The sequence below is a fragment of the Apodemus sylvaticus genome, chromosome 17 (assembly GCF_947179515.1).
Source record: "Apodemus sylvaticus chromosome 17, mApoSyl1.1, whole genome shotgun sequence".
Classification (NCBI taxonomy): Eukaryota; Metazoa; Chordata; class Mammalia; order Rodentia; family Muridae; genus Apodemus; species Apodemus sylvaticus.
The window spans coordinates 71,581,812-71,592,028 of NC_067488.1; positions in this window are offsets into that span (position 1 = coordinate 71,581,812).

Here is a 10,217-nt window from a genome sequence, read left to right on the forward strand (position 1 = left end):
AATGTGTTTACACTTCGGGTCTTGACCACCCCTCCCCACAAAGGCTGTCAACTCCAAATACTGTGTAAGCCAGTATTGGTTGCTTGGGCGACAAGCTGATGAAATACGGGCAAAACACAGCCCGACAGCGCCCTCGTGTGGTCTTCGCGGCATTTGGCGAAAGCCTTTATTGAGTCTGCCCTGCGCTGTCATGTGGGGTGGTGGTGGTGGTGGTGGTGGTGGTGGTGGTGGTGGTGGTGGTGGTGGTGGTGTGTGTGTGTGTGTGTGTGTGTGTGTGTGTGTGTGTGTGTGTGTGTGTGTGAATTGTCTCTGACTTGGGTCAGTGCCAATATGTAGTGCTTCAAGAGCAATTTGTTTTTACCTCGGAAGATTGGCGATGGACATTTATCATGTTATCCTAGGAATATTTATGTAGCCCTACTATTTTCTGTGGTTTGGAGACGGGGGATTTTTGGTGTCCTTGGAAATGCCCAAGGTGGTCACTTTGTACTATTATACCGATTTTTATATAATTATACATCTCTGTTATCATTTATCTATCTATCCATCTATCTTTACTGTCTGTCTGTCTTTCTATCATCATGCTAGCCACTGATTCTCTCACTTATTTGAAATCCATGGCTGTGAGCCTGAGACCTGTTCTGGGAACGTCCCTAAAAATCGTAGAGATAAACAACTCTGAGGTTTTATCAGGCTTGTCAGTATAGTCACCTGACAACACAGGCACAAGAGCCTTGAGACCAGTAAAACATAAGATAATAAGGTATGGGTTTCTAAGAGATAGGTTCCCTAGAAGCAGTGCCCATAGGAAAAGAGGGCTGTGCATCTCGTCTTAGTGTTCTATTGCTCTGAAGAGACGCCATGACCACAGCAACTCTCATAAAGGGAAGCGTTTAACTGTGCCTTGCTTACGGCTTCAGAGTTTAATCCATTATTGTCATGGTAGGAAGTATGGTGCACGCAGGCAGACATGATGCAGGAGAAGCCTGGAATTCTACATCTGGATCCACAGGCAGCAGGAAGGGAAGGAACCACTGGGCCTGTTTGGGTCCTTGAACCTCAAAGCCTACCCCCAGTGACACACCTCCTCCAACAAGGCCATCTCAGAATCTTTTCAAATAGTGCCACTCCCTGGTGACCAAGTATTCAAATCTATGTACCTATGAGGGTACTTGTTTGTTTGTTTGTTTTTGTTTTTTTTTGCATTTGGTTTTTTCAAGACAGGGTTTCTCTGTGTAGCCCTGGCTGTCCTGGAACTCACTCTGTAGACCAGGCTGGCCTTGAACTCAGAGATCCACCTGCCTCTGCCTCCCAGAGTTCTGGGATTACAGGCGTGCACCACCACCGCCCGGCTCTGAGGGCCATTCTTATTCAAACCACCATAACCCCCAATAGGGAGGCATAAGTCACTGGGAAAAATGGATGGAGCCTTGTCCACTGATGTGATGTGGACAGAAACAGGAGTTGAGTTGGGCATTTCAGTCAGTGGGCTGCACTTGGGCGAACCGTCCCCGGTCCACGTGTGTATGAAACCGGGAGGCAGGCTGGCGGTGTTTGCTTTCCGTTGCTGTGATAAACCCCAGGACCAGAAGCAGCTATGGAGAGGAAAGGGCTTGACAAGTGACAGTTCATCATGGAGGAAAACCAAGGCAGGAACTGAGGCAGAGGGCACAGAGGAGCTCTGCTTACTGCCTCACTCAGCCTGCTTTCTTACACAGCCTGGACACCCTCAGTGCCCCTGTGCTCAGAAAGCAAACAGAGGCAGCCCGCCCTCCAATCCGATACACACATGGAGTGGGAGGCCTGACTTACCGATGTGTGCCTCTACATATATACCATACACACAACTTAAAGAGAGAGAAAGCATAAAGAGCCCTGCTCGGAGAATTCTGGGGGTGAGAAAGTTTCAGCATACAGTTTCTTTGCTGGCTTGTGAATCCCGCCAACAGACAAATTTAGTGGCTTACAGCTTCCGGCATTTTCTGGCTTTTTTTGGCAAGTTGTGGTCCAGAGATCGGCCACCACAGGAGGACCTGGGCTCAGATGAGGCCTTTGCCTCAGGTTTAATTCTGGAGTATGGGGCTGCGTATCGGCTGCACATCTTTTCCTGCGGCACGTTCTCTTCTGTAATCACAGCTGAACAAAGCTCAGACTAGGCTTTGTGAACGCATTTCTAGTTCCTCCTGGTGTTAAATCTACTGATAGTCTGCTGACCAAAACAAGTCACATGGCCACAGCTTCATGTAATGCAGAAAATAGACTCTGTCCACTGCAGTGATGGGAGGAGCACATGACAGAGGGAGGAGGGAGAGAATTAGGAATAATAATTTGTTCTATCCCTGGGAGGGAGAGAGGGACCTGGAACTGTTAACCCTCTTGCCCCAGCCTCTGGAGTGCTGGGACTGTGGATGTCCCAGCAAGATCTGGCTGCTCCTTCTCCTCCTCCCCCTTCAAGACAGAGTTTCTCTCTGTAGTTTTGGCTGTGCTGGAACTTTCTCTGTAGCCCAGGCTGTCCTCAAACTCATAGAGATATACTTGCCTCTGCCGCCTGAGTGCTGGGATTAAAGGCATATGCCATCACTGCCTGACTGTAAGGCTGGCTTCTTATAGTGTTTTAAGAATGCTTAAAATTCAGTCCTTAAAATGTTAGGATGTTTCGGGGGGGTGGGGCGGGGAGAGGGTTAAATGGGAGCGCCATTTTGCATTCACTTCATATGAGTCTGTTGACAACAGAGGCCACTCTCCAAAGTGAACCGCAAGACTAGATATTTACAAAAGAGATTCTGGGAACCTGCTTTGCATTTTTCTTTTTTTTAAAAAACATTTGTTTTTAGTTTATGTGTACGAGTGTTTTGTGTGCATGTGTGCACTGCATATGTGCTGAATGCCCTCAGAGGCCAGCAGAGGGCTTCTGATCTTTGGGAACCAGAATTATAAATGGTTGTGAGCTGCCACGTGGGTTCTGGGAACTGAAACCAAGTTGCCATTAAGGCCCATGGTGGCGCACGCCTTTAATCCCAGCGCTCAAGAGGCAGAGGCACAGAGATCTCTGAGTTGGAGGCCAGCCTGGTCTACAGAGTGAGTTCCAGGACAGCCAGGGCTACACAGGGGAAACCCTGTCTCAAAACCAATGAACCAACAAACAACCAGTATCTGGTACCCTTGGAGGTCACTTCTCCAGCTCTGCCCTTTGTAGCACACACCTTGTGCTCTTGGCTCCAGCTGCTGTGCTCCACTGCTGCTGTGCTCCACTGCTGCTGTGCTCCACTGCTGCTGTGCTCCACTGCTGCTGTGCTCCACTGCTGCTGTGCTCCACTGCTGCTGCTGTTCTCGGTGGTCATCCCATGGCGCTGGCATCTCCAATCTTCTTCTTCTGCAGCTAGGCTTCGCCAGTAGCCTCTCAGAGGCTCTCTTCATGGTGCCAAGCCTCAACTCCCTTGCATGCTTGCAGTCCTGGGTCATCAATTGCAACTGAGGCTGCACCCACACCAATGACCTTCTGCAGCCTCTCACAGTGCCAAGAGAATCAGCTGCTCTTCATGACCCCTCATGCCTTCAAAACCAGTACCACCTGGGTGACTCTTACATGTTACCAAGTCCAGTCAAAGCACGAGGTACAACCTTGGCTGTGTCTGTGCTCTCAGAAAACACTTCCCAGAAGATGTCATCTCAATGATGCTCGTCTCTTCTTCTTCTTCTTTGTTTGTTTATTATATTTTGTTTTTTTAGATACAGGGTTTCTCTGTGTAGCCCTGGCTGTCCTGGAACTCACTCTGTAGACCAGGCTGGCCTCGAACTCAGAAATCTGCCTGCCTCTGCCTCCCTGCTAGGATCACAGGCATGTGCCACCACCGCCCGGCTGCTGGTCTCTTCTTAATCATTGCTAATTTCTTAGCTCCAGCTAACCAGCATCAACAGTCCCAGTAATGCAAAGATTTCACTTTAGTAATTCTGGTATCTTGTTAATCACAGCTGATTCTTCAGCCCCAGCTAACCAAAACCACAGAATCTTTACACTCAAAACAGCAATGGCCCTGAGAAGAGTCTGTAATCTTCCCTCTGAAGTTCCACAAGCCAGCCCTCCACCATCTGCTCTGTTCCATCGACACTGTCAGGCTCCACACAATGTCTCACAGAGCTTTTGACACCCAAGGGCTCGTCTATCCCAAAGTTCCAAAGTCCTTCCACAGTCCTCCCCAAAACATGCTGAGGTTGTCACAGGAATTCCCCACTATGCTGGTACCAATTCGTCTTAGTCAGGGTTTGCATTCCTGCATAAAACATCATGACCAAGAAGCAAGTTGGGGAGGAAAGGGTTTATTTAGCTTACACTTCCACACTGCTGTTCATCACTGAGGCAAGTCAGGACAGGAACTCACACAGGGTAGAAACTTGGAGACAAGAGCGGACACAGAGGCCATGGAGGGATATTACTTACTGGATGCTTCCCTTGGCTTGCTCAGCCTGCTTTCTTATAGAAGCCAGGACCACCAGCCCAGGGATGGCCCCACCCACAATGGGCCTTCCCTCCTTGATCACTAATTGAGGGATCTAGGGACCCTCTAGGCCTTGAGGCTGCCTTACTGAGTCCTTACCACCAGAGCCAACTCTACAGTGCTGCTCAGGTGTGTGTGTGTGTGTGTGTGTAAGCGCTGCACAGCCCTCAGATATCAACACAGCCCCGCTGAGACCAGGGATGTCTGCGTGGCTTTTGTGGTAACACAGAGGGTGGCCATTGACAGGGACCCTGCTGTGCAAACGCTCTTGGTTGTGAGTAGGCCGTCTCTTAAAGATTTTTTTCATTCCTGATAGCACTATTGGCCAGGAACAAAGGCTTAAAATCGTGGGCCATTGAAACATTCCAGATACAAACTACAGTGATAATAGTATTTCCTTCCTGGGGCTTTTGTGAAGGAAGCAGGTTAGCAGAGGCGCTGAGCACAGGGCCAGGCCCACGATGAAGCCCCTTCTCTGCTTCACATTCTTCCTTCTAGGAGAAGCTTTTTAGTAGCTGAGGTACCTGGGAGAAACAGCTCACAGGCTGTTCCGCTCAGGAATGCCGAAGGTTCATTATTTATATACAATAGCCAACGACTTTCAAGGGGCATCATCACGAAGTTATTCTCACTGTTAGAGAGAGGGCCAGGCTGAATTTCAGTCCCATCTCAAATCCAGGACTTCCGGTTGGTCACTTGGCAGGGAGAGGAGATTAAAATTACAGCCAATCTTGGAGAGGCCAGAGAGATGGGTCATAGTTTCTTCCACGGGACCCATGTCAGGTGGTTCACAACTGCCTGTGACAGACTCCAGCTCCAGGGGAGTGGACAACTCTGGCCTCTGCGGGCACCTGCCCTCAGGTGCACATCCAACCCCTGCAGCTACAACATAATTAAACAGTGATAAAGATAAAGCCCCCAGAGCTCCCAAATAACAGCAACCATAGAAAACAGTTTGGGGGAGGTCAAGTGGTTGACACAGTCATCCAGATCGTTGACCTAGATGTGAGCAATGTCTCTCCCAGCCTGATTTCCTCCTCCTCTCTTGCTGGGTCAGACTCTCTAGCCTTAGGATTTCATGTGAATTCTTTCCTCTTGGCTCAACCTCAGCGAGCCCTTGTCTTATGCTGGTGTCAAAACTTTTGTTCGAAACAAATCATCTCTGAGGAATCAGGCTTTTTTGTTTGTTTGTTTGTTTGTTTGTTTTTTGAGATAGGGTTTCTCTGTGTAGCCCTGGCTGTCCTAGAACTCACCCTGTAGACCAGCTGGCTTCAAACTCAGAAATCCACCTGCCTCTGCCTCCCAAGCACTGGGATTAAAGGCGTGCGCCACCACTGCCCAGCTAGGCAGTAACCTTTCAAAGTACCTTCTTCATGGTAGACATTTTGGCTCTGAACATGACTTGAAGTCTATTTTCTCATTTATCTAAATTGTTATTCCTTCTTTTTGTGTCTGGGCCAGGTCTCGATGTAGGTTTCTTAATTGTCTGAATCTCCTTATCCTTGGCCCTCACACGAAGGAAGCCTAATCTTTACATTGGGCATACATTTATATGCATATACAGGACTTGTAAAACCCTTTTGCAGAGAACATCAGTCAATAACACTGCTTCCTGCATCAAAGCTCTACGGCCTTTTTGAGATGTGATGACCTTGACCATGTCATAGTGGACCCTGAGCAGAAGGTCTGATGGTGGTAGACAGCACCATAAGGTTCTGAGAAGCCTCTATAGCTCAGACACAAGTCGGGTGTAGAGAGAGTCTCTTATAAACATCTCCTGTCAATAAAAAAGCTGATGGCCAATGAGCTGAGGCAGGAAGTAGGAGGTGGGACACCGGCAGGAAGAGAGAGGATTCTGGGTAATAGTAAGAGATTAAAAGAGAGACTGGGGGAGAGCCGTGAGAGATTGGAGAGGAGATGGGACCGAGGAGAGATGTAAACCATTAGGTAGATGAAGTGTGAGAGACGCTGAGGGAGGTGCTGAGGAGACGAGAAGGAAGAAGAAGACTGGGATTGAGAAGTTACTAACCAAGTGGTAGACATAGAGTAGTTTGAATGGGTTAAATAAGTTAAAGAGCTGGTCAGGGAATGAGTCCAAGCTTATGGCCTAGACATTCATTCATTCATTCATTCATTCATTCAGTTACAGCATTTTGCCTGAATATATGCTTGCAGGCCAGAAGAGAGCACCAGATCTCATTACAGATGTTCATGAGGAACTATGTGGTTGCTGGGAGTTGAACTCAGGACCTCTAAAAGAGCAGCCGGTGCTCTTAACTGCTGAACCATCTCTCCAGCCCATCCTAGGCATCTATTAATAAATATTTAGTCTTAGAGTCACCATTCCAGGAGCCAAGGCTGGGAAAGAAAAACTTGGATTTAATATTTTATGTTTAGCAGTTCCACCTTTTGTTCCTTATCCTTCTGGACTCCCTGATTCCCTGGGAGATGATTTGTTTCCAACAAAAGTTTTGACACCAGCATAAGACAAGGGCTCGCTGAGGTTGAGCCAAGAGGAAAGAATTCACATGAAATCCTAAGGCTAGAGAGTCTGACCCAGCAAGAGAGGAGGAGGAAAGCAGGCGGGGAGAGACATTGCTCACTCCTAGGTCAACGATCTGACTCTGACCCTTGTAGTGTGTGTGTGGCGGGCGAGAGTGCCCAGTGCCTCCCTCTTCCCCGTGGTCTGTTTCATCAGGGATTAAAGGAGACAAGCTCTGGACCCCGACCGCCAAGGACAATGTCTTTGGTAGTGATCTGCATGCAGCTCTAGGTATTTAGATAATGTGTCTCCTATGGGGTCATGTGTGAATGTGTAAATGAGTGTGGGGGTCATGAGAAATCTGACTCTGAATGCAAAACAATAAAACATTAATTTAATATCAAATGTGAAGTCCAGGTGCTTCTGGTAGTGTGTTTTCTTTGTTAAGTTCTTTGACTTCATTTTTTTTTTTTTTTTTTTTAAATCATGATGGTGAGGGGATGGAGGAATCGCTTAGTGGGAGGAATGTTGGCTATTCTCACAGACGATCCTCAGTATCCACACAGAAGCTCGAAACCTCCTGGAACTCCGCTCCCAGGAGTTCCAGGCCCTCTTCTGGCTTCCTCTGGCACTGTGCGTGTGTGGACGTCAGAGGACAATGTTCAGGAGTCCGTTCGCTCCTTCTGTTGTATGGGGATTAACCTCAGATTTTATCAGTTCAGGATAGGAATCAATCGCCTTACCTCCCCTCCCCCGTGCCATCTTTCTGGCCCGAAGCCTGGTTTTGAATACATAGTGTGTGCAAAGCCCTCAGGCCACAGAGTGCCGCCGAGTGCTGTCTGGAACATTCGGCTCAGATCGGACCTGTGTTGTCAACTGAAGTTCTTTTACTGTCTGTCTTAGTCAGGGTTTTATTGCTGTGAACAGACACCAGGACCACAGCAACTCACATGAAGGACAACATTTAACTGGGGCTGCATTACAGTTCAGAGGTTCAGTCCGTTATCATCATGGTGGGAAGCGTGGCAGTGTGCAGGCAGACATGGTGCTGGAGGAGGAGCTGAGTTCTACACCTCGATCAGCAGGCAGCAGAAGGAGATTGTGCCGTGTGTGTGTGTGTGTGTGTGTGTGTGTGTGTGTGTGTGTGCATATGTTCAGGTACATGTGTACACATGTATGTCTTTAGGTGCCTGTACACACTTATGTATGTGCATAAGTGTGTTCAGGCACACATACACGTGTGTGTGTGTGTGTGTGTGTGTGTGATCAGGTACATGTACAGACACGTGTGTATATGTGTGTGCATGCGTGTATGTTCAGGTACATGTACACATGTGTTTGTCTGCATGTGTGTGTGTGATCACATACATGTACACACATTTGTGTGTGTGTGTGTGTGTGTGTGTGTGTGTGTAAGCAGTGGCAGCCATGTGCCTTCCTCTATTGCTTTCACCATATTTCTGGAGATAGACTCTCTCACGGATCCTAGAGCTTGGTGGTTTGGCTGGGCTGGCTCAAGTATGGGGCACCGTGTGTCTGCTCTATGCCCAGTGAACCCTTCTCCCCAGCCCGGGATACAGTTCTTTGTGTAAAAATAATCATATCGATTGCATTAATATGCAAGTTTGCTTTAATCGTAAATGAACAGCAAAATTATATTTATACCAAAGAATTGTCTTATGACAAGTTTTACCCTCCCATTCCTCTGGATTCCACCCAACATGTCCCATCCAAATTCATGCCCTCTCCTTAAAAAACGTTTTCATTACGCACTGAGACCAATTAGTGCTGCCGGCATGGGCACGGGAGACGAACGCTCCAGGAGACCTACCAGTAGTCGCGTCACTGAACAAAACCGCCTCTGTCTCACTTAGAGGCGTCAACAGCGCGGGCTCTTCATCTAGGGGAGCGACTTCCAATTCCGCTCAGCCTCGCTCCTCCCCGGAGATCTTGTAGAGGTAACTGCAGGTACAGTGCCCTGAGAGGCCAGCAGGGGGCACTGGAGCTCCTGAGCCCCGAGTTAAAGGCAGTTGTGAATCACCTGATGTGTCCTGTGAGAGCGGTGTACTCATAGACACAAAATAAATCTTTAAAAATTAATATTCATTTACCTGCTGTTTAAAAATTATTTTTTTATGTGGACGCATGCTTCACCTGCATGTGTGTCTCTGTACCATATGCATGAAGTGCCGGAGGCGGTGGAACTGGAACTGGAGTTAACGAGCACGGGTCAGCTACCCTGCGAGGGCTGGGAACTGGACCCGGTGCTCCTAACTGCTGAGCCATCTCTGCACTCACCTGCTTCTGTTTTAAAAGGCCAAGTCTCTGAATAGCCCTGGTTGCCTGGAGTTTTCTGTAGAGATCAGGCTGGCTTTGAACTCGCGGCACTCCTGCTGTTACACAAGTCCTGTACCACCATTATCTGCCCCAGCTACTTTCTGAAATTTGCTCGGTCCCCTCCCATGCTGAAAATTAAACTCAGGACCTGTGCACATCAGGCAAGTGCCACACATGGAGACATATGCCAGTTTAGAAGCAGGCTCGATTTCACGAACTTGCACACGTTGCACCACGGGTTGGTTGAGGGAGCAATCCTCTCTCTCTCTTCCCTCCCTATCCTCTCCTTTCCCCTCCTCCCAGGTCTCCCTCTCTTCCCACACTTCCCTTCCCTCTTCCCTCTCTTTTCTGTCTTCCTAGTGTCCCCTAACTGGGCCTTCTATTGGCGGCGTGGGAACGGTGGCCGGGGAGACTGAGGCCCCTTCAGGTCTGGCTGAGGATCCAGAGGTGTGCACACGGGGTCAGCTCCTGGGGCTGAAGCTGTCCGTTCTCCCTGCATCCCTCTGTTTACTGCTGTCCGCACAGCGGTCCTTGAATGACCTCACTCTCCACCGCCCACTTCTGGAAGGTCCTGGCTCCCGTCCTTGATGAATGTTGGTGTCTGGACTGAAGGAGCCGAGCTTTTAGCCGCCTTTACTTGCTCGGTCCTAGATCCCAGCTGAGCTTCCTGCACGGCCACGGTGATCATTAGATGTCTCTTCCACCGTGGCCCACGGAGTTGTTTATCTTATTTTGGGCCATTTTGTGAGTCCTCACCTGCATCTTTGCCGGGCTGCTAACTGGTATTGTTCCGAGGAGGACCTCTGAGTGCCAAGCGAGCAGAGGCCCTAGCAGTGGTCTTTAGCGACCACAGGAAGACTACATGGAGCCCAGCACTCGAGAGGCAGAGGCAGGTGACGCTC